This window comes from Triturus cristatus, chromosome 4_1, assembly GCF_964204655.1.
Source record: "Triturus cristatus chromosome 4_1, aTriCri1.1, whole genome shotgun sequence".
Classification (NCBI taxonomy): Eukaryota; Metazoa; Chordata; class Amphibia; order Caudata; family Salamandridae; genus Triturus; species Triturus cristatus.
The window spans coordinates 106,916,639-106,939,930 of record NC_140585.1 but is presented as its reverse complement, the minus strand read 5'-3'; the positions used below and the strand labels follow the sequence as shown (position 1 = coordinate 106,939,930).

The 23,292-nt window shown below is 44.5% G+C and overlaps 55 non-coding genes across 55 annotated transcripts; 43 read left to right on the top strand and 12 right to left on the bottom strand.

Moving 5' to 3' along the window:
- Nucleotides 1-76: 76 nt before the first annotated feature.
- Nucleotides 77-162, top strand: TRNAY-GUA (transfer RNA tyrosine (anticodon GUA)). The gene is given in 2 exon segments: nucleotides 77-113; nucleotides 127-162. It is a non-coding gene; the product is annotated as a tRNA-Tyr (tRNA).
- A 129-nt stretch (nucleotides 163-291) lies between these two features.
- TRNAA-CGC (transfer RNA alanine (anticodon CGC)) lies at nucleotides 292-363 on the top strand. The gene has a single exon. It is a non-coding gene; the product is annotated as a tRNA-Ala (tRNA).
- Nucleotides 364-562: 199 nt separating this feature from the next.
- On the bottom strand, nucleotides 563-635 carry TRNAM-CAU (transfer RNA methionine (anticodon CAU)). The gene has a single exon. It is a non-coding gene; the product is annotated as a tRNA-Met (tRNA).
- A 157-nt stretch (nucleotides 636-792) lies between these two features.
- TRNAA-UGC (transfer RNA alanine (anticodon UGC)) lies at nucleotides 793-864 on the top strand. Its single transcript has one exon. It is a non-coding gene; the product is annotated as a tRNA-Ala (tRNA).
- A 983-nt stretch (nucleotides 865-1,847) lies between these two features.
- Nucleotides 1,848-1,919, top strand: TRNAA-CGC (transfer RNA alanine (anticodon CGC)). Its single transcript has one exon. It is a non-coding gene; the product is annotated as a tRNA-Ala (tRNA).
- A 199-nt stretch (nucleotides 1,920-2,118) lies between these two features.
- TRNAM-CAU (transfer RNA methionine (anticodon CAU)) lies at nucleotides 2,119-2,191 on the bottom strand. The gene has a single exon. It is a non-coding gene; the product is annotated as a tRNA-Met (tRNA).
- Nucleotides 2,192-2,348: 157 nt separating this feature from the next.
- Nucleotides 2,349-2,420, top strand: TRNAA-UGC (transfer RNA alanine (anticodon UGC)). Its single transcript has one exon. It is a non-coding gene; the product is annotated as a tRNA-Ala (tRNA).
- Nucleotides 2,421-3,188: 768 nt separating this feature from the next.
- Nucleotides 3,189-3,274, top strand: TRNAY-GUA (transfer RNA tyrosine (anticodon GUA)). Its single transcript is given in 2 exon segments — nucleotides 3,189-3,225; nucleotides 3,239-3,274. It is a non-coding gene; the product is annotated as a tRNA-Tyr (tRNA).
- Nucleotides 3,275-3,403: 129 nt separating this feature from the next.
- TRNAA-CGC (transfer RNA alanine (anticodon CGC)) lies at nucleotides 3,404-3,475 on the top strand. The gene has a single exon. It is a non-coding gene; the product is annotated as a tRNA-Ala (tRNA).
- Nucleotides 3,476-3,904: 429 nt separating this feature from the next.
- Nucleotides 3,905-3,976, top strand: TRNAA-UGC (transfer RNA alanine (anticodon UGC)). The gene has a single exon. It is a non-coding gene; the product is annotated as a tRNA-Ala (tRNA).
- A 768-nt stretch (nucleotides 3,977-4,744) lies between these two features.
- On the top strand, nucleotides 4,745-4,830 carry TRNAY-GUA (transfer RNA tyrosine (anticodon GUA)). The gene is given in 2 exon segments: nucleotides 4,745-4,781; nucleotides 4,795-4,830. It is a non-coding gene; the product is annotated as a tRNA-Tyr (tRNA).
- Nucleotides 4,831-4,959: 129 nt separating this feature from the next.
- On the top strand, nucleotides 4,960-5,031 carry TRNAA-CGC (transfer RNA alanine (anticodon CGC)). The gene has a single exon. It is a non-coding gene; the product is annotated as a tRNA-Ala (tRNA).
- Nucleotides 5,032-5,230: 199 nt separating this feature from the next.
- On the bottom strand, nucleotides 5,231-5,303 carry TRNAM-CAU (transfer RNA methionine (anticodon CAU)). Its single transcript has one exon. It is a non-coding gene; the product is annotated as a tRNA-Met (tRNA).
- Nucleotides 5,304-5,460: 157 nt separating this feature from the next.
- Nucleotides 5,461-5,532, top strand: TRNAA-UGC (transfer RNA alanine (anticodon UGC)). The gene has a single exon. It is a non-coding gene; the product is annotated as a tRNA-Ala (tRNA).
- Nucleotides 5,533-6,300: 768 nt separating this feature from the next.
- TRNAY-GUA (transfer RNA tyrosine (anticodon GUA)) lies at nucleotides 6,301-6,386 on the top strand. The gene is given in 2 exon segments: nucleotides 6,301-6,337; nucleotides 6,351-6,386. It is a non-coding gene; the product is annotated as a tRNA-Tyr (tRNA).
- A 129-nt stretch (nucleotides 6,387-6,515) lies between these two features.
- TRNAA-CGC (transfer RNA alanine (anticodon CGC)) lies at nucleotides 6,516-6,587 on the top strand. Its single transcript has one exon. It is a non-coding gene; the product is annotated as a tRNA-Ala (tRNA).
- Nucleotides 6,588-6,786: 199 nt separating this feature from the next.
- Nucleotides 6,787-6,859, bottom strand: TRNAM-CAU (transfer RNA methionine (anticodon CAU)). Its single transcript has one exon. It is a non-coding gene; the product is annotated as a tRNA-Met (tRNA).
- A 157-nt stretch (nucleotides 6,860-7,016) lies between these two features.
- On the top strand, nucleotides 7,017-7,088 carry TRNAA-UGC (transfer RNA alanine (anticodon UGC)). Its single transcript has one exon. It is a non-coding gene; the product is annotated as a tRNA-Ala (tRNA).
- Nucleotides 7,089-7,856: 768 nt separating this feature from the next.
- Nucleotides 7,857-7,942, top strand: TRNAY-GUA (transfer RNA tyrosine (anticodon GUA)). Its single transcript is given in 2 exon segments — nucleotides 7,857-7,893; nucleotides 7,907-7,942. It is a non-coding gene; the product is annotated as a tRNA-Tyr (tRNA).
- Nucleotides 7,943-8,071: 129 nt separating this feature from the next.
- On the top strand, nucleotides 8,072-8,143 carry TRNAA-CGC (transfer RNA alanine (anticodon CGC)). Its single transcript has one exon. It is a non-coding gene; the product is annotated as a tRNA-Ala (tRNA).
- Nucleotides 8,144-8,572: 429 nt separating this feature from the next.
- On the top strand, nucleotides 8,573-8,644 carry TRNAA-UGC (transfer RNA alanine (anticodon UGC)). The gene has a single exon. It is a non-coding gene; the product is annotated as a tRNA-Ala (tRNA).
- Nucleotides 8,645-9,412: 768 nt separating this feature from the next.
- TRNAY-GUA (transfer RNA tyrosine (anticodon GUA)) lies at nucleotides 9,413-9,498 on the top strand. The gene is given in 2 exon segments: nucleotides 9,413-9,449; nucleotides 9,463-9,498. It is a non-coding gene; the product is annotated as a tRNA-Tyr (tRNA).
- A 129-nt stretch (nucleotides 9,499-9,627) lies between these two features.
- Nucleotides 9,628-9,699, top strand: TRNAA-CGC (transfer RNA alanine (anticodon CGC)). Its single transcript has one exon. It is a non-coding gene; the product is annotated as a tRNA-Ala (tRNA).
- Nucleotides 9,700-9,898: 199 nt separating this feature from the next.
- Nucleotides 9,899-9,971, bottom strand: TRNAM-CAU (transfer RNA methionine (anticodon CAU)). The gene has a single exon. It is a non-coding gene; the product is annotated as a tRNA-Met (tRNA).
- A 157-nt stretch (nucleotides 9,972-10,128) lies between these two features.
- TRNAA-UGC (transfer RNA alanine (anticodon UGC)) lies at nucleotides 10,129-10,200 on the top strand. The gene has a single exon. It is a non-coding gene; the product is annotated as a tRNA-Ala (tRNA).
- Nucleotides 10,201-10,968: 768 nt separating this feature from the next.
- Nucleotides 10,969-11,054, top strand: TRNAY-GUA (transfer RNA tyrosine (anticodon GUA)). The gene is given in 2 exon segments: nucleotides 10,969-11,005; nucleotides 11,019-11,054. It is a non-coding gene; the product is annotated as a tRNA-Tyr (tRNA).
- Nucleotides 11,055-11,183: 129 nt separating this feature from the next.
- Nucleotides 11,184-11,255, top strand: TRNAA-CGC (transfer RNA alanine (anticodon CGC)). The gene has a single exon. It is a non-coding gene; the product is annotated as a tRNA-Ala (tRNA).
- Nucleotides 11,256-11,454: 199 nt separating this feature from the next.
- TRNAM-CAU (transfer RNA methionine (anticodon CAU)) lies at nucleotides 11,455-11,527 on the bottom strand. Its single transcript has one exon. It is a non-coding gene; the product is annotated as a tRNA-Met (tRNA).
- Nucleotides 11,528-11,684: 157 nt separating this feature from the next.
- Nucleotides 11,685-11,756, top strand: TRNAA-UGC (transfer RNA alanine (anticodon UGC)). Its single transcript has one exon. It is a non-coding gene; the product is annotated as a tRNA-Ala (tRNA).
- A 768-nt stretch (nucleotides 11,757-12,524) lies between these two features.
- Nucleotides 12,525-12,610, top strand: TRNAY-GUA (transfer RNA tyrosine (anticodon GUA)). The gene is given in 2 exon segments: nucleotides 12,525-12,561; nucleotides 12,575-12,610. It is a non-coding gene; the product is annotated as a tRNA-Tyr (tRNA).
- Nucleotides 12,611-12,739: 129 nt separating this feature from the next.
- TRNAA-CGC (transfer RNA alanine (anticodon CGC)) lies at nucleotides 12,740-12,811 on the top strand. Its single transcript has one exon. It is a non-coding gene; the product is annotated as a tRNA-Ala (tRNA).
- A 199-nt stretch (nucleotides 12,812-13,010) lies between these two features.
- On the bottom strand, nucleotides 13,011-13,083 carry TRNAM-CAU (transfer RNA methionine (anticodon CAU)). Its single transcript has one exon. It is a non-coding gene; the product is annotated as a tRNA-Met (tRNA).
- A 157-nt stretch (nucleotides 13,084-13,240) lies between these two features.
- On the top strand, nucleotides 13,241-13,312 carry TRNAA-UGC (transfer RNA alanine (anticodon UGC)). Its single transcript has one exon. It is a non-coding gene; the product is annotated as a tRNA-Ala (tRNA).
- A 768-nt stretch (nucleotides 13,313-14,080) lies between these two features.
- On the top strand, nucleotides 14,081-14,166 carry TRNAY-GUA (transfer RNA tyrosine (anticodon GUA)). Its single transcript is given in 2 exon segments — nucleotides 14,081-14,117; nucleotides 14,131-14,166. It is a non-coding gene; the product is annotated as a tRNA-Tyr (tRNA).
- A 129-nt stretch (nucleotides 14,167-14,295) lies between these two features.
- On the top strand, nucleotides 14,296-14,367 carry TRNAA-CGC (transfer RNA alanine (anticodon CGC)). The gene has a single exon. It is a non-coding gene; the product is annotated as a tRNA-Ala (tRNA).
- A 199-nt stretch (nucleotides 14,368-14,566) lies between these two features.
- Nucleotides 14,567-14,639, bottom strand: TRNAM-CAU (transfer RNA methionine (anticodon CAU)). The gene has a single exon. It is a non-coding gene; the product is annotated as a tRNA-Met (tRNA).
- Nucleotides 14,640-14,796: 157 nt separating this feature from the next.
- TRNAA-UGC (transfer RNA alanine (anticodon UGC)) lies at nucleotides 14,797-14,868 on the top strand. Its single transcript has one exon. It is a non-coding gene; the product is annotated as a tRNA-Ala (tRNA).
- Nucleotides 14,869-15,636: 768 nt separating this feature from the next.
- On the top strand, nucleotides 15,637-15,722 carry TRNAY-GUA (transfer RNA tyrosine (anticodon GUA)). Its single transcript is given in 2 exon segments — nucleotides 15,637-15,673; nucleotides 15,687-15,722. It is a non-coding gene; the product is annotated as a tRNA-Tyr (tRNA).
- Nucleotides 15,723-15,851: 129 nt separating this feature from the next.
- On the top strand, nucleotides 15,852-15,923 carry TRNAA-CGC (transfer RNA alanine (anticodon CGC)). Its single transcript has one exon. It is a non-coding gene; the product is annotated as a tRNA-Ala (tRNA).
- Nucleotides 15,924-16,122: 199 nt separating this feature from the next.
- On the bottom strand, nucleotides 16,123-16,195 carry TRNAM-CAU (transfer RNA methionine (anticodon CAU)). Its single transcript has one exon. It is a non-coding gene; the product is annotated as a tRNA-Met (tRNA).
- Nucleotides 16,196-16,352: 157 nt separating this feature from the next.
- TRNAA-UGC (transfer RNA alanine (anticodon UGC)) lies at nucleotides 16,353-16,424 on the top strand. Its single transcript has one exon. It is a non-coding gene; the product is annotated as a tRNA-Ala (tRNA).
- Nucleotides 16,425-17,192: 768 nt separating this feature from the next.
- TRNAY-GUA (transfer RNA tyrosine (anticodon GUA)) lies at nucleotides 17,193-17,278 on the top strand. Its single transcript is given in 2 exon segments — nucleotides 17,193-17,229; nucleotides 17,243-17,278. It is a non-coding gene; the product is annotated as a tRNA-Tyr (tRNA).
- Nucleotides 17,279-17,407: 129 nt separating this feature from the next.
- On the top strand, nucleotides 17,408-17,479 carry TRNAA-CGC (transfer RNA alanine (anticodon CGC)). The gene has a single exon. It is a non-coding gene; the product is annotated as a tRNA-Ala (tRNA).
- Nucleotides 17,480-17,678: 199 nt separating this feature from the next.
- TRNAM-CAU (transfer RNA methionine (anticodon CAU)) lies at nucleotides 17,679-17,751 on the bottom strand. The gene has a single exon. It is a non-coding gene; the product is annotated as a tRNA-Met (tRNA).
- Nucleotides 17,752-17,908: 157 nt separating this feature from the next.
- TRNAA-UGC (transfer RNA alanine (anticodon UGC)) lies at nucleotides 17,909-17,980 on the top strand. The gene has a single exon. It is a non-coding gene; the product is annotated as a tRNA-Ala (tRNA).
- A 768-nt stretch (nucleotides 17,981-18,748) lies between these two features.
- On the top strand, nucleotides 18,749-18,834 carry TRNAY-GUA (transfer RNA tyrosine (anticodon GUA)). The gene is given in 2 exon segments: nucleotides 18,749-18,785; nucleotides 18,799-18,834. It is a non-coding gene; the product is annotated as a tRNA-Tyr (tRNA).
- Nucleotides 18,835-19,464: 630 nt separating this feature from the next.
- On the top strand, nucleotides 19,465-19,536 carry TRNAA-UGC (transfer RNA alanine (anticodon UGC)). Its single transcript has one exon. It is a non-coding gene; the product is annotated as a tRNA-Ala (tRNA).
- Nucleotides 19,537-20,304: 768 nt separating this feature from the next.
- Nucleotides 20,305-20,390, top strand: TRNAY-GUA (transfer RNA tyrosine (anticodon GUA)). The gene is given in 2 exon segments: nucleotides 20,305-20,341; nucleotides 20,355-20,390. It is a non-coding gene; the product is annotated as a tRNA-Tyr (tRNA).
- A 129-nt stretch (nucleotides 20,391-20,519) lies between these two features.
- Nucleotides 20,520-20,591, top strand: TRNAA-CGC (transfer RNA alanine (anticodon CGC)). Its single transcript has one exon. It is a non-coding gene; the product is annotated as a tRNA-Ala (tRNA).
- Nucleotides 20,592-20,790: 199 nt separating this feature from the next.
- Nucleotides 20,791-20,863, bottom strand: TRNAM-CAU (transfer RNA methionine (anticodon CAU)). Its single transcript has one exon. It is a non-coding gene; the product is annotated as a tRNA-Met (tRNA).
- A 157-nt stretch (nucleotides 20,864-21,020) lies between these two features.
- On the top strand, nucleotides 21,021-21,092 carry TRNAA-UGC (transfer RNA alanine (anticodon UGC)). Its single transcript has one exon. It is a non-coding gene; the product is annotated as a tRNA-Ala (tRNA).
- Nucleotides 21,093-21,860: 768 nt separating this feature from the next.
- Nucleotides 21,861-21,946, top strand: TRNAY-GUA (transfer RNA tyrosine (anticodon GUA)). Its single transcript is given in 2 exon segments — nucleotides 21,861-21,897; nucleotides 21,911-21,946. It is a non-coding gene; the product is annotated as a tRNA-Tyr (tRNA).
- Nucleotides 21,947-22,075: 129 nt separating this feature from the next.
- On the top strand, nucleotides 22,076-22,147 carry TRNAA-CGC (transfer RNA alanine (anticodon CGC)). Its single transcript has one exon. It is a non-coding gene; the product is annotated as a tRNA-Ala (tRNA).
- Nucleotides 22,148-22,346: 199 nt separating this feature from the next.
- On the bottom strand, nucleotides 22,347-22,419 carry TRNAM-CAU (transfer RNA methionine (anticodon CAU)). Its single transcript has one exon. It is a non-coding gene; the product is annotated as a tRNA-Met (tRNA).
- Nucleotides 22,420-22,576: 157 nt separating this feature from the next.
- On the top strand, nucleotides 22,577-22,648 carry TRNAA-UGC (transfer RNA alanine (anticodon UGC)). The gene has a single exon. It is a non-coding gene; the product is annotated as a tRNA-Ala (tRNA).
- Nucleotides 22,649-23,292: the final 644 nt, after the last annotated feature.

The window sequence follows — 23,292 nt, the reverse complement described above, 5'->3', positions numbered from 1 at the left end:
TCTGCTCCTGATCCCCACCCCCACAACCTTTCTTGAGCGAGAGATAATTACAGCGCTGAAAGATACTTCAGCCACTCCTTCGATAGCTCAGTTGGTAGAGCGGAGGACTGTAGCATAAAGTCAGACATCCTTAGGTCGCTGGTTCAAATCCGGCTCGAAGGATTTTTTGCTTCGATTTCCATATCTTTCACTTTTATTCAAACAATACCTTCCATTGATTATGATCGAGACTTTGCAGTCCCTGGGTTTCAGGGATTCCTTGCATCCATCAAACAGCTCGAGTGCAAAAGTGGGGATGTAGCTCAGTGGTAGAGCGCATGCTTCGCATGTATGAGGTCCCGGGTTCAATCCCCGGCATCTCCAGGAGCCTCTGTTCCTTATCTTGGCTTTTTTCCAGAAGGCTAGCCTGCCATCATGCAGAAAGAAGAAGTTTGTCATGCAGTTGGGGTGAGAGCCCCACTTAAATAGTCAGACATTTGCTTTGGAAAAATCTTTGAACTAGGCATAGTTGGCGCATTTCAAGAAAATCGGAGAATTTTGCATTCCAAAAGAAGGAAATAAATGCCCTCTCTGAGGATCGAACTCAGGACCTTCAGATTATGAGACTGACGCGCTGCCTACTGCGCTAAGAAGGCTGTATATAGGCATCTGTACATAAGACCATGAAGATCATCCAGGTACAAGGCTGAAGGATTTTCCTGACTGACATTGTATACTGCAGAGTCGAATGGGGTGATGTGGCCGTCGGTTCAATGCAGGGTTTCCAATCATACAGTCAAACCTTGCAGAAGTGGGGATGTAGCTCAGTGGTAGAGCGCATGCTTTGCATGTATGAGGCCCCGGGTTCAATCCCCGGCATCTCCAAACTTTTGCCATGCTTACCTTGGATTTTGGGCCGAAAGCTAGGCTGGCATCATGATGAAGGAAGAGATATGTCCTCCAACCGGGATGAGGACCCCGCTTAATCTGTCAGACGTTTGCCTTGAAAAATCCCATGAAATGGGGCTATCTCATTTTTGATGATTATAGATCAAAAGAATCCTACTTGTTGAAGACATCAAAGTGATGATTCATCTTGACAACCATAATGCTTTGATGATAGAAATCTGTCGCATCTCTCTTGATCATTGGTAAGGGTTCTTCTTCTAAACCAGAGACTCTTTACAGTAGCTTTTAGAAAAACGGAATATTTTGTTTATCTCAATCACCTTCAATCTACAGATTTTTCCGTTCTCTTTCCTTTTGAAAATGCATCCAAAATGCACGTTCTTGATGCTGGGTGCGTAGTAATGACTCCCATAACTTTCTGTCATTTCTTTCATGGTTCCGCGCAGCCATCCATTTGCCACCAATGCTGCCCAAGGTCTTTGTATCAAAGTTCCTTTCCTTTCTGTAAAATTGAAATTTGGAGCACCCCTGCTTATCCCCAAGCCAAGACAGAACATGAACTTTGGTCTGAAATCCTCCTTTGGGGTGATAAGACGTACCTTACAGTGTGCTCTAAGAACTGGTGACTTTGAGAGGGAGCTGCAGGTAATGTTCATGATTTTCATCGATCTGCTCCTGATCCCCACCCCCATAACCTTTCTTGAGCGAGAGATAATTACAGCGCTGAAAGATACTTCAGCCACTCCTTCGATAGCTCAGTTGGTAGAGCGGAGGACTGTAGCATAAAGTCAGACATCCTTAGGTCGCTGGTTCAAATCCGGCTTGAAGGATTTTTTGCTTCGATTTCCATATCTTTCACTTTTATTCAAACAATACCTTCCATTGATTATGATCGAGACTTTGCAGTCCCTGGGTTTCAGGGATTCCTTGCATCCATCAAACAGCTCGAGTGCAAAAGTGGGGATGTAGCTCAGTGGTAGAGCGCATGCTTCGCATGTATGAGGTCCCGGGTTCAATCCCCGGCATCTCCAGGAGCCTCTGTTCCTTATCTTGGCTTTTTTCCAGAAGGCTAGCCTGCCATCATGCAGAAAGAAGAAGTTTGTCATGCAGTTGGGGTGAGAGCCCCACTTAAATAGTCAGACATTTGCTTTGGAAAAATCTTTGAACTAGGCATAGTTTGCGCATTTCAAGAAAATCGGAGAATTTTGCATTCCAAAAGAAGGAAATAAATGCCCTCTCTGAGGATCGAACTCAGGACCTTCAGATTATGAGACTGACGCGCTGCCTACTGCGCTAAGAAGGCTGTATATAGGCATCTGTACATAAGACCATGAAGATCATCCAGGTACAAGGCTGAAGGATTTTCCTGACTGACATTGTATACTGCAGAGTCGAATGGGGTGATGTGGCCGTCGGTTCAATGCAGGGTTTCCAATCATACAGTCAAACCTTGCAGAAGTGGGGATGTAGCTCAGTGGTAGAGCGCATGCTTTGCATGTATGAGGCCCCGGGTTCAATCCCCGGCATCTCCAGACTTTTGCCATGCTTACCTTGGATTTTGGGCCGAAAGCTAGGCTGGCATCATGATGAAGGAAGAGATATGTCCTCCAACCGGGATGAGGACCCCGCTTAATCTGTCAGACGTTTGCCTTGAAAAATCCCATGAAATGGGGCTATCTCATTTTTGATGATTATAGATCAAAAGAATCCTACTTGTTGAAGACATCAAAGTGATGATTCATCTTGACAACCATAATGCTTTGATGATAGAAATCTGTCGCATCTCTCTTGATCATTGGTAAGGGTTCTTCTTCTAAACCAGAGACTCTTTACAGTAGCTTTTAGAAAAACGGAATATTTTGTTTATCTCAATCACCTTCAATCTACAGATTTTTCCGTTCTCTTTCCTTTTGAAAATGCATCCAAAATGCACGTTCTTGATGCTGGGTGCGTAGTAATGACTCCCATAACTTTCTGTCATTTCTTTCATGGTTCCGCGCAGCCATCCATTTGCCACCAATGCTGCCCAAGGTCTTTGTATCAAAGTTCCTTTCCTTTCTGTAAAATTGAAATTTGGAGCACCCCTGCTTATCCCCAAGCCAAGACAGAACATGAACTTTGGTCTGAAATCCTCCTTTGGGGTGATAAGATGTACCTTACAGTGTGCTCTAAGAACTGGTGACTTTGAGAGGGAGCTGCAGGTAATGTTCATGATTTTCATCGATCTGCTCCTGATCCCCACCCCCACAACCTTTCTTGAGCGAGAGATAATTACAGCGCTGAAAGATACTTCAGCCACTCCTTCGATAGCTCAGTTGGTAGAGCGGAGGACTGTAGCATAAAGTCAGACATCCTTAGGTCGCTGGTTCAAATCCGGCTCGAAGGATTTTTTGCTTCGATTTCCATATATTTCACTTTTATTCAAACAATACCTTCCATTGATTATGATCGAGACTTTGCAGTCCCTGGGTTTCAGGGATTCCTTGCATCCATCAAACAGCTCGAGGGCAAAAGTGGGGATGTAGCTCAGTGGTAGAGCGCATGCTTCGCATGTATGAGGTCCCGGGTTCAATCCCCGGCATCTCCAGGAGCCTCTGTTCCTTATCTTGGCTTTTTTCCAGAAGGCTAGCCTGCCATCATGCAGAAAGAAGAAGTTTGTCATGCAGTTGGGGTGAGAGCCCCACTTAAATAGTCAGACATTTGCTTTGGAAAAATCTTTGAACTAGGCATAGTTTGCGCATTTCAAGAAAATCGGAGAATTTTGCATTCCAAAAGAAGGAAATAAATGCCCTCTCTGAGGATCGAACTCAGGACCTTCAGATTATGAGACTGACGCGCTGCCTACTGCGCTAAGAAGACTGTATATAGGCATCTGTACATAAGACCATGAAGATCATCCAGGTACAAGGCTGAAGGATTTTCCTGACTGACATTGTATACTGCAGAGTCGAATGGGGTGATGTGGCCGTCGGTTCAATGCAGGGTTTCCAATCATACAGTCAAACCTTGCAGAAGTGGGGATGTAGCTCAGTGGTAGAGCGCATGCTTTGCATGTATGAGGCCCCGGGTTCAATCCCCGGCATCTCCAGACTTTTGCCATGCTTACCTTGGATTTTGGGCCGAAAGCTAGGCTGGCATCATGATGAAGGAAGAGATATGTCCTCCAACCGGGATGAGGACCCCGCTTAATCTGTCAGACGTTTGCCTTGAAAAATCCCATGAAATGGGGCTATCTCATTTTTGATGATTATAGATCAAAAGAATCCTACTTGTTGAAGACATCAAAGTGATGATTCATCTTGACAACCATAATGCTTTGATGATAGAAATCTGTCGCATCTCTCTTGATCATTGGTAAGGGTTCTTCTTCTAAACCAGAGACTCTTTACAGTAGCTTTTAGAAAAACGGAATATTTTGTTTATCTCAATCACCTTCAATCTACAGATTTTTCCGTTCTCTTTCCTTTTGAAAATGCATCCAAAATGCACGTTCTTGATGCTGGGTGCGTAGTAATGACTCCCATAACTTTCTGTCATTTCTTTCATGGTTCCGCGCAGCCATCCATTTGCCACCAATGCTGCCCAAGGTCTTTGTATCAAAGTTCCTTTCCTTTCTGTAAAATTGAAATTTGGAGCACCCCTGCTTATCCCCAAGCCAAGACAGAACATGAACTTTGGTCTGAAATCCTCCTTTGGGGTGATAAGACGTACCTTACAGTGTGCTCTAAGAACTGGTGACTTTGAGAGGGAGCTGCAGGTAATGTTCATGATTTTCATCGATCTGCTCCTGATCCCCACCCCCACAACCTTTCTTGAGCGAGAGATAATTACAGCGCTGAAAGATACTTCAGCCACTCCTTCGATAGCTCAGTTGGTAGAGCGGAGGACTGTAGCATAAAGTCAGACATCCTTAGGTCGCTGGTTCAAATCCGGCTCGAAGGATTTTTTGCTTCGATTTCCATATCTTTCACTTTTATTCAAACAATACCTTCCATTGATTATGATCGAGACTTTGCAGTCCCTGGGTTTCAGGGATTCCTTGCATCCATCAAACAGCTCGAGTGCAAAAGTGGGGATGTAGCTCAGTGGTAGAGCGCATGCTTCGCATGTATGAGGTCCCGGGTTCAATCCCCGGCATCTCCAGGAGCCTCTGTTCCTTATCTTGGCTTTTTTCCAGAAGGCTAGCCTGCCATCATGCAGAAAGAAGAAGTTTGTCATGCAGTTGGGGTGAGAGCCCCACTTAAATAGTCAGACATTTGCTTTGGAAAAATCTTTGAACTAGGCATAGTTTGCGCATTTCAAGAAAATCGGAGAATTTTGCATTCCAAAAGAAGGAAATAAATGCCCTCTCTGAGGATCGAACTCAGGACCTTCAGATTATGAGACTGACGCGCTGCCTACTGCGCTAAGAAGGCTGTATATAGGCATCTGTACATAAGACCATGAAGATCATCCAGGTACAAGGCTGAAGGATTTTCCTGACTGACATTGTATACTGCAGAGTCGAATGGGGTGATGTGGCCGTCGGTTCAATGCAGGGTTTCCAATCATACAGTCAAACCTTGCAGAAGTGGGGATGTAGCTCAGTGGTAGAGCGCATGCTTTGCATGTATGAGGCCCCGGGTTCAATCCCCGGCATCTCCAGACTTTTGCCATGCTTACCTTGGATTTTGGGCCGAAAGCTAGGCTGGCATCATGATGAAGGAAGAGATATGTCCTCCAACCGGGATGAGGACCCCGCTTAATCTGTCAGACGTTTGCCTTGAAAAATCCCATGAAATGGGGCTATCTCATTTTTGATGATTATAGATCAAAAGAATCCTACTTGTTGAAGACATCAAAGTGATGATTCATCTTGACAACCATAATGCTTTGATGATAGAAATCTGTCGCATCTCTCTTGATCATTGGTAAGGGTTCTTCTTCTAAACCAGAGACTCTTTACAGTAGCTTTTAGAAAAACGGAATATTTTGTTTATCTCAATCACCTTCAATCTACAGATTTTTCCGTTCTCTTTCCTTTTGAAAATGCATCCAAAATGCACGTTCTTGATGCTGGGTGCGTAGTAATGACTCCCATAACTTTCTGTCATTTCTTTCATGGTTCCGCGCAGCCATCCATTTGCCACCAATGCTGCCCAAGGTCTTTGTATCAAAGTTCCTTTCCTTTCTGTAAAATTGAAATTTGGAGCACCCCTGCTTATCCCCAAGCCAAGACAGAACATGAACTTTGGTCTGAAATCCTCCTTTGGGGTGATAAGACGTACCTTACAGTGTGCTCTAAGAACTGGTGACTTTGAGAGGGAGCTGCAGGTAATGTTCATGATTTTCATCGATCTGCTCCTGATCCCCACCCCCACAACCTTTCTTGAGCGAGAGATAATTACAGCGCTGAAAGATACTTCAGCCACTCCTTCGATAGCTCAGTTGGTAGAGCGGAGGACTGTAGCATAAAGTCAGACATCCTTAGGTCGCTGGTTCAAATCCGGCTCGAAGGATTTTTTGCTTCGATTTCCATATCTTTCACTTTTATTCAAACAATACCTTCCATTGATTATGATCGAGACTTTGCAGTCCCTGGGTTTCAGGGATTCCTTGCATCCATCAAACAGCTCGAGTGCAAAAGTGGGGATGTAGCTCAGTGGTAGAGCGCATGCTTCGCATGTATGAGGTCCCGGGTTCAATCCCCGGCATCTCCAGGAGCCTCTGTTCCTTATCTTGGCTTTTTTCCAGAAGGCTAGCCTGCCATCATGCAGAAAGAAGAAGTTTGTCATGCAGTTGGGGTGAGAGCCCCACTTAAATAGTCAGACATTTGCTTTGGAAAAATCTTTGAACTAGGCATAGTTTGCGCATTTCAAGAAAATCGGAGAATTTTGCATTCCAAAAGAAGGAAATAAATGCCCTCTCTGAGGATCGAACTCAGGACCTTCAGATTATGAGACTGACGCGCTGCCTACTGCGCTAAGAAGGCTGTATATAGGCATCTGTACATAAGACCATGAAGATCATCCAGGTACAAGGCTGAAGGATTTTCCTGACTGACATTGTATACTGCAGAGTCGAATGGGGTGATGTGGCCGTCGGTTCAATGCAGGGTTTCCAATCATACAGTCAAACCTTGCAGAAGTGGGGATGTAGCTCAGTGGTAGAGCGCATGCTTTGCATGTATGAGGCCCCGGGTTCAATCCCCGGCATCTCCAGACTTTTGCCATGCTTACCTTGGATTTTGGGCCGAAAGCTAGGCTGGCATCATGATGAAGGAAGAGATATGTCCTCCAACCGGGATGAGGACCCCGCTTAATCTGTCAGACGTTTGCCTTGAAAAATCCCATGAAATGGGGCTATCTCATTTTTGATGATTATAGATCAAAAGAATCCTACTTGTTGAAGACATCAAAGTGATGATTCATCTTGACAACCATAATGCTTTGATGATAGAAATCTGTCGCATCTCTCTTGATCATTGGTAAGGGTTCTTCTTCTAAACCAGAGACTCTTTACAGTAGCTTTTAGAAAAACGGAATATTTTGTTTATCTCAATCACCTTCAATCTACAGATTTTTCCGTTCTCTTTCCTTTTGAAAATGCATCCAAAATGCACGTTCTTGATGCTGGGTGCGTAGTAATGACTCCCATAACTTTCTGTCATTTCTTTCATGGTTCCGCGCAGCCATCCATTTGCCACCAATGCTGCCCAAGGTCTTTGTATCAAAGTTCCTTTCCTTTCTGTAAAATTGAAATTTGGAGCACCCCTGCTTATCCCCAAGCCAAGACAGAACATGAACTTTGGTCTGAAATCCTCCTTTGGGGTGATAAGATGTACCTTACAGTGTGCTCTAAGAACTGGTGACTTTGAGAGGGAGCTGCAGGTAATGTTCATGATTTTCATCGATCTGCTCCTGATCCCCACCCCCACAACCTTTCTTGAGCGAGAGATAATTACAGCGCTGAAAGATACTTCAGCCACTCCTTCGATAGCTCAGTTGGTAGAGCGGAGGACTGTAGCATAAAGTCAGACATCCTTAGGTCGCTGGTTCAAATCCGGCTCGAAGGATTTTTTGCTTCGATTTCCATATATTTCACTTTTATTCAAACAATACCTTCCATTGATTATGATCGAGACTTTGCAGTCCCTGGGTTTCAGGGATTCCTTGCATCCATCAAACAGCTCGAGGGCAAAAGTGGGGATGTAGCTCAGTGGTAGAGCGCATGCTTCGCATGTATGAGGTCCCGGGTTCAATCCCCGGCATCTCCAGGAGCCTCTGTTCCTTATCTTGGCTTTTTTCCAGAAGGCTAGCCTGCCATCATGCAGAAAGAAGAAGTTTGTCATGCAGTTGGGGTGAGAGCCCCACTTAAATAGTCAGACATTTGCTTTGGAAAAATCTTTGAACTAGGCATAGTTTGCGCATTTCAAGAAAATCGGAGAATTTTGCATTCCAAAAGAAGGAAATAAATGCCCTCTCTGAGGATCGAACTCAGGACCTTCAGATTATGAGACTGACGCGCTGCCTACTGCGCTAAGAAGACTGTATATAGGCATCTGTACATAAGACCATGAAGATCATCCAGGTACAAGGCTGAAGGATTTTCCTGACTGACATTGTATACTGCAGAGTCGAATGGGGTGATGTGGCCGTCGGTTCAATGCAGGGTTTCCAATCATACAGTCAAACCTTGCAGAAGTGGGGATGTAGCTCAGTGGTAGAGCGCATGCTTTGCATGTATGAGGCCCCGGGTTCAATCCCCGGCATCTCCAGACTTTTGCCATGCTTACCTTGGATTTTGGGCCGAAAGCTAGGCTGGCATCATGATGAAGGAAGAGATATGTCCTCCAACCGGGATGAGGACCCCGCTTAATCTGTCAGACGTTTGCCTTGAAAAATCCCATGAAATGGGGCTATCTCATTTTTGATGATTATAGATCAAAAGAATCCTACTTGTTGAAGACATCAAAGTGATGATTCATCTTGACAACCATAATGCTTTGATGATAGAAATCTGTCGCATCTCTCTTGATCATTGGTAAGGGTTCTTCTTCTAAACCAGAGACTCTTTACAGTAGCTTTTAGAAAAACGGAATATTTTGTTTATCTCAATCACCTTCAATCTACAGATTTTTCCGTTCTCTTTCCTTTTGAAAATGCATCCAAAATGCACGTTCTTGATGCTGGGTGCGTAGTAATGACTCCCATAACTTTCTGTCATTTCTTTCATGGTTCCGCGCAGCCATCCATTTGCCACCAATGCTGCCCAAGGTCTTTGTATCAAAGTTCCTTTCCTTTCTGTAAAATTGAAATTTGGAGCACCCCTGCTTATCCCCAAGCCAAGACAGAACATGAACTTTGGTCTGAAATCCTCCTTTGGGGTGATAAGACGTACCTTACAGTGTGCTCTAAGAACTGGTGACTTTGAGAGGGAGCTGCAGGTAATGTTCATGATTTTCATCGATCTGCTCCTGATCCCCACCCCCACAACCTTTCTTGAGCGAGAGATAATTACAGCGCTGAAAGATACTTCAGCCACTCCTTCGATAGCTCAGTTGGTAGAGCGGAGGACTGTAGCATAAAGTCAGACATCCTTAGGTCGCTGGTTCAAATCCGGCTCGAAGGATTTTTTGCTTCGATTTCCATATCTTTCACTTTTATTCAAACAATACCTTCCATTGATTATGATCGAGACTTTGCAGTCCCTGGGTTTCAGGGATTCCTTGCATCCATCAAACAGCTCGAGTGCAAAAGTGGGGATGTAGCTCAGTGGTAGAGCGCATGCTTCGCATGTATGAGGTCCCGGGTTCAATCCCCGGCATCTCCAGGAGCCTCTGTTCCTTATCTTGGCTTTTTTCCAGAAGGCTAGCCTGCCATCATGCAGAAAGAAGAAGTTTGTCATGCAGTTGGGGTGAGAGCCCCACTTAAATAGTCAGACATTTGCTTTGGAAAAATCTTTGAACTAGGCATAGTTTGCGCATTTCAAGAAAATCGGAGAATTTTGCATTCCAAAAGAAGGAAATAAATGCCCTCTCTGAGGATCGAACTCAGGACCTTCAGATTATGAGACTGACGCGCTGCCTACTGCGCTAAGAAGGCTGTATATAGGCATCTGTACATAAGACCATGAAGATCATCCAGGTACAAGGCTGAAGGATTTTCCTGACTGACATTGTATACTGCAGAGTCGAATGGGGTGATGTGGCCGTCGGTTCAATGCAGGGTTTCCAATCATACAGTCAAACCTTGCAGAAGTGGGGATGTAGCTCAGTGGTAGAGCGCATGCTTTGCATGTATGAGGCCCCGGGTTCAATCCCCGGCATCTCCAGACTTTTGCCATGCTTACCTTGGATTTTGGGCCGAAAGCTAGGCTGGCATCATGATGAAGGAAGAGATATGTCCTCCAACCGGGATGAGGACCCCGCTTAATCTGTCAGACGTTTGCCTTGAAAAATCCCATGAAATGGGGCTATCTCATTTTTGATGATTATAGATCAAAAGAATCCTACTTGTTGAAGACATCAAAGTGATGATTCATCTTGACAACCATAATGCTTTGATGATAGAAATCTGTCGCATCTCTCTTGATCATTGGTAAGGGTTCTTCTTCTAAACCAGAGACTCTTTACAGTAGCTTTTAGAAAAACGGAATATTTTGTTTATCTCAATCACCTTCAATCTACAGATTTTTCCGTTCTCTTTCCTTTTGAAAATGCATCCAAAATGCACGTTCTTGATGCTGGGTGCGTAGTAATGACTCCCATAACTTTCTGTCATTTCTTTCATGGTTCCGCGCAGCCATCCATTTGCCACCAATGCTGCCCAAGGTCTTTGTATCAAAGTTCCTTTCCTTTCTGTAAAATTGAAATTTGGAGCACCCCTGCTTATCCCCAAGCCAAGACAGAACATGAACTTTGGTCTGAAATCCTCCTTTGGGGTGATAAGACGTACCTTACAGTGTGCTCTAAGAACTGGTGACTTTGAGAGGGAGCTGCAGGTAATGTTCATGATTTTCATCGATCTGCTCCTGATCCCCACCCCCACAACCTTTCTTGAGCGAGAGATAATTACAGCGCTGAAAGATACTTCAGCCACTCCTTCGATAGCTCAGTTGGTAGAGCGGAGGACTGTAGCATAAAGTCAGACATCCTTAGGTCGCTGGTTCAAATCCGGCTCGAAGGATTTTTTGCTTCGATTTCCATATCTTTCACTTTTATTCAAACAATACCTTCCATTGATTATGATCGAGACTTTGCAGTCCCTGGGTTTCAGGGATTCCTTGCATCCATCAAACAGCTCGAGTGCAAAAGTGGGGATGTAGCTCAGTGGTAGAGCGCATGCTTCGCATGTATGAGGTCCCGGGTTCAATCCCCGGCATCTCCAGGAGCCTCTGTTCCTTATCTTGGCTTTTTTCCAGAAGGCTAGCCTGCCATCATGCAGAAAGAAGAAGTTTGTCATGCAGTTGGGGTGAGAGCCCCACTTAAATAGTCAGACATTTGCTTTGGAAAAATCTTTGAACTAGGCATAGTTTGCGCATTTCAAGAAAATCGGAGAATTTTGCATTCCAAAAGAAGGAAATAAATGCCCTCTCTGAGGATCGAACTCAGGACCTTCAGATTATGAGACTGACGCGCTGCCTACTGCGCTAAGAAGGCTGTATATAGGCATCTGTACATAAGACCATGAAGATCATCCAGGTACAAGGCTGAAGGATTTTCCTGACTGACATTGTATACTGCAGAGTCGAATGGGGTGATGTGGCCGTCGGTTCAATGCAGGGTTTCCAATCATACAGTCAAACCTTGCAGAAGTGGGGATGTAGCTCAGTGGTAGAGCGCATGCTTTGCATGTATGAGGCCCCGGGTTCAATCCCCGGCATCTCCAGACTTTTGCCATGCTTACCTTGGATTTTGGGCCGAAAGCTAGGCTGGCATCATGATGAAGGAAGAGATATGTCCTCCAACCGGGATGAGGACCCCGCTTAATCTGTCAGACGTTTGCCTTGAAAAATCCCATGAAATGGGGCTATCTCATTTTTGATGATTATAGATCAAAAGAATCCTACTTGTTGAAGACATCAAAGTGATGATTCATCTTGACAACCATAATGCTTTGATGATAGAAATCTGTCGCATCTCTCTTGATCATTGGTAAGGGTTCTTCTTCTAAACCAGAGACTCTTTACAGTAGCTTTTAGAAAAACGGAATATTTTGTTTATCTCAATCACCTTCAATCTACAGATTTTTCCGTTCTCTTTCCTTTTGAAAATGCATCCAAAATGCACGTTCTTGATGCTGGGTGCGTAGTAATGACTCCCATAACTTTCTGTCATTTCTTTCATGGTTCCGCGCAGCCATCCATTTGCCACCAATGCTGCCCAAGGTCTTTGTATCAAAGTTCCTTTCCTTTCTGTAAAATTGAAATTTGGAGCACCCCTGCTTATCCCCAAGCCAAGACAGAACATGAACTTTGGTCTGAAATCCTCCTTTGGGGTGATAAGACGTACCTTACAGTGTGCTCTAAGAACTGGTGACTTTGAGAGGGAGCTGCAGGTAATGTTCATGATTTTCATCGATCTGCTCCTGATCCCCACCCCCACAACCTTTCTTGAGCGAGAGATAATTACAGCGCTGAAAGATACTTCAGCCACTCCTTCGATAGCTCAGTTGGTAGAGCGGAGGACTGTAGCATAAAGTCAGACATCCTTAGGTCGCTGGTTCAAATCCGGCTCGAAGGATTTTTTGCTTCGATTTCCATATCTTTCACTTTTATTCAAACAATACCTTCCATTGATTATGATCGAGACTTTGCAGTCCCTGGGTTTCAGGGATTCCTTGCATCCATCAAACAGCTCGAGTGCAAAAGTGGGGATGTAGCTCAGTGGTAGAGCGCATGCTTCGCATGTATGAGGTCCCGGGTTCAATCCCCGGCATCTCCAGGAGCCTCTGTTCCTTATCTTGGCTTTTTTCCAGAAGGCTAGCCTGCCATCATGCAGAAAGAAGAAGTTTGTCATGCAGTTGGGGTGAGAGCCCCACTTAAATAGTCAGACATTTGCTTTGGAAAAATCTTTGAACTAGGCATAGTTTGCGCATTTCAAGAAAATCGGAGAATTTTGCATTCCAAAAGAAGGAAATAAATGCCCTCTCTGAGGATCGAACTCAGGACCTTCAGATTATGAGACTGACGCGCTGCCTACTGCGCTAAGAAGGCTGTATATAGGCATCTGTACATAAGACCATGAAGATCATCCAGGTACAAGGCTGAAGGATTTTCCTGACTGACATTGTATACTGCAGAGTCGAATGGGGTGATGTGGCCGTCGGTTCAATGCAGGGTTTCCAATCATACAGTCAAACCTTGCAGAAGTGGGGATGTAGCTCAGTGGTAGAGCGCATGCTTTGCATGTATGAGGCCCCGGGTTCAATCCCCGGCATCTCCAGACTTTTGCCATGCTTACCTTGGATTTTGGGCCGAAAGCTAGGCTGGCATCATGATGAAGGAAGAGATATGTCCTCCAACCGGGATGAGGACCCCGCTTAATCTGTCAGACGTTTGCCTTGAAAAATCCCATGAAATGGGGCTATCTCATTTTTGATGATTATAGATCAAAAGAATCCTACTTGTTGAAGACATCAAAGTGATGATTCATCTTGACAACCATAATGCTTTGATGATAGAAATCTGTCGCATCTCTCTTGATCATTGGTAAGGGTTCTTCTTCTAAACCAGAGACTCTTTACAGTAGCTTTTAGAAAAACGGAATATTTTGTTTATCTCAATCACCTTCAATCTACAGATTTTTCCGTTCTCTTTCCTTTTGAAAATGCATCCAAAATGCACGTTCTTGATGCTGGGTGCGTAGTAATGACTCCCATAACTTTCTGTCATTTCTTTCATGGTTCCGCGCAGCCATCCATTTGCCACCAATGCTGCCCAAGGTCTTTGTATCAAAGTTCCTTTCCTTTCTGTAAAATTGAAATTTGGAGCACCCCTGCTTATCCCCAAGCCAAGACAGAACATGAACTTTGGTCTGAAATCCTCCTTTGGGGTGATAAGACGTACCTTACAGTGTGCTCTAAGAACTGGTGACTTTGAGAGGGAGCTGCAGGTAATGTTCATGATTTTCATCGATCTGCTCCTGATCCCCACCCCCACAACCTTTCTTGAGCGAGAGATAATTACAGCGCTGAAAGATACTTCAGCCACTCCTTCGATAGCTCAGTTGGTAGAGCGGAGGACTGTAGCATAAAGTCAGACATCCTTAGGTCGCTGGTTCAAATCCGGCTCGAAGGATTTTTTGCTTCGATTTCCATATCTTTCACTTTTATTCAAACAATACCTTCCATTGATTATGATCGAGACTTTGCAGTCCCTGGGTTTCAGGGATTCCTTGCATCCATCAAACAGCTCGAGTGCAAAAGTGGGGATGTAGCTCAGTGGTAGAGCGCATGCTTCGCATGTATGAGGTCCCGGGTTCAATCCCCGGCATCTCCAGGAGCCTCTGTTCCTTATCTTGGCTTTTTTCCAGAAGGCTAGCCTGCCATCATGCAGAAAGAAGAAGTTTGTCATGCAGTTGGGGTGAGAGCCCCACTTAAATAGTCAGACATTTGCTTTGGAAAAATCTTTGAACTAGGCATAGTTTGCGCATTTCAAGAAAATCGGAGAATTTTGCATTCCAAAAGAAGGAAATAAATGCCCTCTCTGAGGATCGAACTCAGGACCTTCAGATTATGAGACTGACGCGCTGCCTACTGCGCTAAGAAGGCTGTATATAGGCATCTGTACATAAGACCATGAAGATCATCCAGGTACAAGGCTGAAGGATTTTCCTGACTGACATTGTATACTGCAGAGTCGAATGGGGTGATGTGGCCGTCGGTTCAATGCAGGGTTTCCAATCATACAGTCAAACCTTGCAGAAGTGGGGATGTAGCTCAGTGGTAGAGCGCATGCTTTGCATGTATGAGGCCCCGGGTTCAATCCCCGGCATCTCCAGACTTTTGCCATGCTTACCTTGGATTTTGGGCCGAAAGCTAGGCTGGCATCATGATGAAGGAAGAGATATGTCCTCCAACCGGGATGAGGACCCCGCTTAATCTGTCAGACGTTTGCCTTGAAAAATCCCATGAAATGGGGCTATCTCATTTTTGATGATTATAGATCAAAAGAATCCTACTTGTTGAAGACATCAAAGTGATGATTCATCTTGACAACCATAATGCTTTGATGATAGAAATCTGTCGCATCTCTCTTGATCATTGGTAAGGGTTCTTCTTCTAAACCAGAGACTCTTTACAGTAGCTTTTAGAAAAACGGAATATTTTGTTTATCTCAATCACCTTCAATCTACAGATTTTTCCGTTCTCTTTCCTTTTGAAAATGCATCCAAAATGCACGTTCTTGATGCTGGGTGCGTAGTAATGACTCCCATAACTTTCTGTCATTTCTTTCATGGTTCCGCGCAGCCATCCATTTGCCACCAATGCTGCCCAAGGTCTTTGTATCAAAGTTCCTTTCCTTTCTGTAAAATTGAAATTTGGAGCACCCCTGCTTATCCCCAAGCCAAGACAGAACATGAACTTTGGTCTGAAATCCTCCTTTGGGGTGATAAGACGTACCTTACAGTGTGCTCTAAGAACTGGTGACTTTGAGCGGGAGCTGCAGGTAATGTTCATGATTTTCATCGATCTGCTCCTGATCCCCACCCCCACAACCTTTCTTGAGCGAGAGATAATTACAGCGCTGAAAGATACTTCAGCCACTCCTTCGATAGCTCAGTTGGTAGAGCGGAGGACTGTAGCATAAAGTCAGACATCCTTAGGTCGCTGGTTCAAATCCGGCTCGAAGGATTTTTTGCTTCGATTTCCATATCTTTCACTTTTATTCAAACAATACCTTCCATTGATTATGATCGAGACTTTGCAGTCCCTGGGTTTCAGGGATTCCTTGCATCCATCAAACAGCTCGAGTGCAAAAGTGGGGATGTAGCTCAGTGGTAGAGCGCATGCTTCGCATGTATGAGGTCCCGGGTTCAATCCCCGGCATCTCCAGGAGCCTCTGTTCCTTATCTTGGCTTTTTTCCAGAAGGCTAGCCTGCCATCATGCAGAAAGAAGAAGTTTGTCATGCAGTTGGGGTGAGAGCCCCACTTAAATAGTCAGACATTTGCTTTGGAAAAATCTTTGAACTAGGCATAGTTTGCGCATTTCAAGAAAATCGGAGAATTTTGCATTCCAAAAGAAGGAAATAAATGCCCTCTCTGAGGATCGAACTCAGGACCTTCAGATTATGAGACTGACGCGCTGCCTACTGCGCTAAGAAGGCTGTATATAGGCATCTGTACATAAGACCATGAAGATCATCCAGGTACAAGGCTGAAGGATTTTCCTGACTGACATTGTATACTGCAGAGTCGAATGGGGTGATGTGGCCGTCGGTTCAATGCAGGGTTTCCAATCATACAGTCAAACCTTGCAGAAGTGGGGATGTAGCTCAGTGGTAGAGCGCATGCTTTGCATGTATGAGGCCCCGGGTTCAATCCCCGGCATCTCCAGACTTTTGCCATGCTTACCTTGGATTTTGGGCCGAAAGCTAGGCTGGCATCATGATGAAGGAAGAGATATGTCCTCCAACCGGGATGAGGACCCCGCTTAATCTGTCAGACGTTTGCCTTGAAAAATCCCATGAAATGGGGCTATCTCATTTTTGATGATTATAGATCAAAAGAATCCTACTTGTTGAAGACATCAAAGTGATGATTCATCTTGACAACCATAATGCTTTGATGATAGAAATCTGTCGCATCTCTCTTGATCATTGGTAAGGGTTCTTCTTCTAAACCAGAGACTCTTTACAGTAGCTTTTAGAAAAACGGAATATTTTGTTTATCTCAATCACCTTCAATCTACAGATTTTTCCGTTCTCTTTCCTTTTGAAAATGCATCCAAAATGCACGTTCTTGATGCTGGGTGCGTAGTAATGACTCCCATAACTTTCTGTCATTTCTTTCATGGTTCCGCGCAGCCATCCATTTGCCACCAATGCTGCCCAAGGTCTTTGTATCAAAGTTCCTTTCCTTTCTGTAAAATTGAAATTTGGAGCACCCCTGCTTATCCCCAAGCCAAGACAGAACATGAACTTTGGTCTGAAATCCTCCTTTGGGGTGATAAGACGTACCTTACAGTGTGCTCTAAGAACTGGTGACTTTGAGAGGGAGCTGCAGGTAATGTTCATGATTTTCATCGATCTGCTCCTGATCCCCACCCCCACAACCTTTCTTGAGCGAGAGATAATTACAGCGCTGAAAGATACTTCAGCCACTCCTTCGATAGCTCAGTTGGTAGAGCGGAGGACTGTAGCATAAAGTCAGACATCCTTAGGTCGCTGGTTCAAATCCGGCTCGAAGGATTTTTTGCTTCGATTTCCATATCTTTCACTTTTATTCAAACAATACCTTCCATTGATTATGATCGAGACTTTGCAGTCCCTGGGTTTCAGGGATTCCTTGCATCCATCAAACAGCTCGAGTGCAAAAGTGGGGATGTAGCTCAGTGGTAGAGCGCATGCTTCGCATGTATGAGGTCCCGGGTTCAATCCCCGGCATCTCCAGGAGCCTCTGTTCCTTATCTTGGCTTTTTTCCAGAAGGCTAGCCTGCCATCATGCAGAAAGAAGAAGTTTGTCATGCAGTTGGGGTGAGAGCCCCACTTAAATAGTCAGACATTTGCTTTGGAAAAATCTTTGAACTAGGCATAGTTTGCGCATTTCAAGAAAATCGGAGAATTTTGCATTCCAAAAGAAGGAAATAAATGCCCTCTCTGAGGATCGAACTCAGGACCTTCAGATTATGAGACTGACGCGCTGCCTACTGCGCTAAGAAGGCTGTATATAGGCATCTGTACATAAGACCATGAAGATCATCCAGGTACAAGGCTGAAGGATTTTCCTGACTGACATTGTATACTGCAGAGTCGAATGGGGTGATGTGGCCGTCGGTTCAATGCAGGGTTTCCAATCATACAGTCAAACCTTGCAGAAGTGGGGATGTAGCTCAGTGGTAGAGCGCATGCTTTGCATGTATGAGGCCCCGGGTTCAATCCCCGGCATCTCCAGACTTTTGCCATGCTTACCTTGGATTTTGGGCCGAAAGCTAGGCTGGCATCATGATGAAGGAAGAGATATGTCCTCCAACCGGGATGAGGACCCCGCTTAATCTGTCAGACGTTTGCCTTGAAAAATCCCATGAAATGGGGCTATCTCATTTTTGATGATTATAGATCAAAAGAATCCTACTTGTTGAAGACATCAAAGTGATGATTCATCTTGACAACCATAATGCTTTGATGATAGAAATCTGTCGCATCTCTCTTGATCATTGGTAAGGGTTCTTCTTCTAAACCAGAGACTCTTTACAGTAGCTTTTAGAAAAACGGAATATTTTGTTTATCTCAATCACCTTCAATCTACAGATTTTTCCGTTCTCTTTCCTTTTGAAAATGCATCCAAAATGCACGTTCTTGATGCTGGGTGCGTAGTAATGACTCCCATAACTTTCTGTCATTTCTTTCATGGTTCCGCGCAGCCATCCATTTGCCACCAATGCTGCCCAAGGTCTTTGTATCAAAGTTCCTTTCCTTTCTGTAAAATTGAAATTTGGAGCACCCCTGCTTATCCCCAAGCCAAGACAGAACATGAACTTTGGTCTGAAATCCTCCTTTGGGGTGATAAGACGTACCTTACAGTGTGCTCTAAGAACTGGTGACTTTGAGAGGGAGCTGCAGGTAATGTTCATGATTTTCATCGATCTGCTCCTGATCCCCACCCCCACAACCTTTCTTGAGCGAGAGATAATTACAGCGCTGAAAGATACTTCAGCCACTCCTTCGATAGCTCAGTTGGTAGAGCGGAGGACTGTAGCATAAAGTCAGACATCCTTAGGTCGCTGGTTCAAATCCGGCTCGAAGGATTTTTTGCTTCGATTTCCATATCTTTCACTTTTATTCAAACAATACCTTCCATTGATTATGATCGAGACTTTGCAGTCCCTGGGTTTCAGGGATTCCTTGCATCCATCAAACAGCTCGAGTGCAAAAGTGGGGATGTAGCTCAGTGGTAGAGCGCATGCTTCGCATGTATGAGGTCCCGGGTTCAATCCTCGGCATCTCCAGGAGCCTCTGTTCCTTATCTTGGCTTTTTTCCAGAAGGCTAGCCTGCCATCATGCAGAAAGAAGAAGTTTGTCATGCAGTTGGGGTGAGAGCCCCACTTAAATAGTCAGACATTTGCTTTGGAAAAATCTTTGAACTAGGCATAGTTTGCGCATTTCAAGAAAATCGGAGAATTTTGCATTCCAAAAGAAGGAAATAAATGCCCTCTCTGAGGATCGAACTCAGGACCTTCAGATTATGAGACTGACGCGCTGCCTACTGTGCTAAGAAGGCTGTATATAGGCATCTGTACATAAGACCATGAAGATCATCCAGGTACAAGGCTGAAGGATTTTCCTGACTGACATTGTATACTGCAGAGTCGAATGGGGTGATGTGGCCGTCGGTTCAATGCAGGGTTTCCAATCATACAGTCAAACCTTGCAGAAGTGGGGATGTAGCTCAGTGGTAGAGCGCATGCTTTGCATGTATGAGGCCCCGGGTTCAATCCCCGGCATCTCCAGACTTTTGCCATGCTTACCTTGGATTTTGGGCCGAAAGCTAGGCTGGCATCATGATGAAGGAAGAGATATGTCCTCCAACCGGGATGAGGACCCCGCTTAATCTGTCAGACGTTTGCCTTGAAAAATCCCATGAAATGGGGCTATCTCATTTTTGATGATTATAGATCAAAAGAATCCTACTTGTTGAAGACATCAAAGTGATGATTCATCTTGACAACCATAATGCTTTGATGATAGAAATCTGTCGCATCTCTCTTGATCATTGGTAAGGGTTCTTCTTCTAAACCAGAGACTCTTTACAGTAGCTTTTAGAAAAACGGAATATTTTGTTTATCTCAATCACCTTCAATCTACAGATTTTTCCGTTCTCTTTCCTTTTGAAAATGCATCCAAAATGCACGTTCTTGATGCTGGGTGCGTAGTAATGACTCCCATAACTTTCTGTCATTTCTTTCATGGTTCCGCGCAGCCATCCATTTGCCACCAATGCTGCCCAAGGTCTTTGTATCAAAGTTCCTTTCCTTTCTGTAAAATTGAAATTTGGAGCACCCCTGCTTATCCCCAAGCCAAGACAGAACATGAACTTTGGTCTGAAATCCTCCTTTGGGGTGATAAGACGTACCTTACAGTGTGCTCTAAGAACTGGTGACTTTGAGAGGGAGCTGCAGGTAATGTTCATGATTTTCATCGATCTGCTCCTGATCCCCACCCCCACAACCTTTCTTGAGCGAGAGATAATTACAGCGCTGAAAGATACTTCAGCCACTCCTTCGATAGCTCAGTTGGTAGAGCGGAGGACTGTAGCATAAAGTCAGACATCCTTAGGTCGCTGGTTCAAATCCGGCTCGAAGGATTTTTTGCTTCGATTTCCATATATTTCACTTTTATTCAAACAATACCTTCCATTGATTATGATCGAGACTTTGCAGTCCCTGGGTTTCAGGGATTCCTTGCATCCATCAAACAGCTCGAGGGCAAAAGTGGGGATGTAGCTCAGTGGTAGAGCGCATGCTTCGCATGTATGAGGTCCCGGGTTCAATCCCCGGCATCTCCAGGAGCCTCTGTTCCTTATCTTGGCTTTTTTCCAGAAGGCTAGCCTGCCATCATGCAGAAAGAAGAAGTTTGTCATGCAGTTGGGGTGAGAGCCCCACTTAAATAGTCAGACATTTGCTTTGGAAAAATCTTTGAACTAGGCATAGTTTGCGCATTTCAAGAAAATCGGAGAATTTTGCATTCCAAAAGAAGGAAATAAATGCCCTCTCTGAGGATCGAACTCAGGACCTTCAGATTATGAGACTGACGCGCTGCCTACTGCGCTAAGAAGGCTGTATATAGGCATCTGTACATAAGACCATGAAGATCATCCAGGTACAAGGCTGAAGGATTTTCCTGACTGACATTGTATACTGCAGAGTCGAATGGGGTGATGTGGCCGTCGGTTCAATGCAGGGTTTCCAATCATACAGTCAAACCTTGCAGAAGTGGGGATGTAGCTCAGTGGTAGAGCGCATGCTTTGCATGTATGAGGCCCCGGGTTCAATCCCCGGCATCTCCAGACTTTTGCCATGCTTACCTTGGATTTTGGGCCGAAAGCTAGGCTGGCATCATGATGAAGGAAGAGATATGTCCTCCACCCGGGATGAGGACCCCGCTTAATCTGTCAGACGTTTGCCTTGAAAAATCCCATGAAGTGGGGCTATCTCATTTTTGATGATTATAGATCAAAAGAATCCTACTTGTTGAAGACATCAAAGTGATGATTCATCTTGACAACCATAATGCTTTGATGATAGAAATCTGTCGCATCTCTCTTGATCATTGGTAAGGGTTCTTCTTCTAAACCAGAGACTCTTTACAGTAGCTTTTAGAAAAACGGAATATTTTGTTTATCTCAATCACCTTCAATCTACAGATTTTTCCGTTCTCTTTCCTTTTGAAAATGCATCCAAAATGCACGTTCTTGATGCTGGGTGCGTAGTAATGACTCCCATAACTTTCTGTCATTTCTTTCATGGTTCCGCGCAGCCATCCATTTGCCACCAATGCTGCCCAAGGTCTTTGTATCAAAGTTCCTTTCCTTTCTGTAAAATTGAAATTTGGAGCACCCCTGCTTATCCCCAAGCCAAGACAGAACATGAACTTTGGTCTGAAATCCTCCTTTGGGGTGATAAGACGTACCTTACAGTGTGCTCTAAGAACTGGTGACTTTGAGAGGGAGCTGCAGGTAATGTTCATGATTTTCATCGATCTGCTCCTGATCCCCACCCCCACAACCTTTCTTGAGCGAGAGATAATTACAGCGCTGAAAGATACTTCAGCCACTCCTTCGATAGCTCAGTTGGTAGAGCGGAGGACTGTAGCATAAAGTCAGACATCCTTAGGTCGCTGGTTCAAATCCGGCTCGAAGGATTTTTTGCTTCGATTTCCATATCTTTCACTTTTATTCAAACAATACCTTCCATTGATTATGATCGAGACTTTGCAGTCCCTGGGTTTCAGGTATTCCTTGCATCCATCAAACAGCTCGAGTGCAAAAGTGGGGATGTAGCTCAGTGGTAGAGCGCATGCTTCGCATGTATGAGGTCCCGGGTTCAATCCCCGGCATCTCCAGGAGCCTCTGTTCCTTATCTTGGCTTTTTTCCAGAAGGCTAGCCTGCCATCATGCAGAAAGAAGAAGTTTGTCATGCAGTTGGGGTGAGAGCCCCACTTAAATAGTCAGACATTTGCTTTGGAAAAATCTTTGAACTAGGCATAGTTTGCGCATTTCAAGAAAATCGGAGAATTTTGCATTCCAAAAGAAGGAAATAAATGCCCTCTCTGAGGATCGAACTCAGGACCTTCAGATTATGAGACTGACGCGCTGCCTACTGCGCTAAGAAGGCTGTATATAGGCATCTGTACATAAGACCATGAAGATCATCCAGGTACAAGGCTGAAGGATTTTCCTGACTGACATTGTATACTGCAGAGTCGAATGGGGTGATGTGGCCGTCGGTTCAATGCAGGGTTTCCAATCATACAGTCAAACCTTGCAGAAGTGGGGATGTAGCTCAGTGGTAGAGCGCATGCTTTGCATGTATGAGGCCCCGGGTTCAATCCCCGGCATCTCCAGACTTTTGCCATGCTTACCTTGGATTTTGGGCCGAAAGCTAGGCTGGCATCATGATGAAGGAAGAGATATGTCCTCCAACCGGGATGAGGACCCCGCTTAATCTGTCAGACGTTTGCCTTGAAAAATCCCATGAAATGGGGCTATCTCATTTTTGATGATTATAGATCAAAAGAATCCTACTTGTTGAAGACATCAAAGTGATGATTCATCTTGACAACCATAATGCTTTGATGATAGAAATCTGTCGCATCTCTCTTGATCATTGGTAAGGGTTCTTCTTCTAAACCAGAGACTCTTTACAGTAGCTTTTAGAAAAACGGAATATTTTGTTTATCTCAATCACCTTCAATCTACAGATTTTTCCGTTCTCTTTCCTTTTGAAAATGCATCCAAAATGCACGTTCTTGATGCTGGGTGCGTAGTAATGACTCCCATAACTTTCTGTCATTTCTTTCATGGTTCCGCGCAGCCATCCATTTGCCACCAATGCTGCCCAAGGTCTTTGTATCAAAGTTCCTTTCCTTTCTGTAAAATTGAAATTTGGAGCACCCCTGCTTATCCCCAAGCCAAGACAGAACATGAACTTTGGTCTGAAATCCTCCTTTGGGGTGATAAGACGTACCTTACAGTGTGCTCTAAGAAC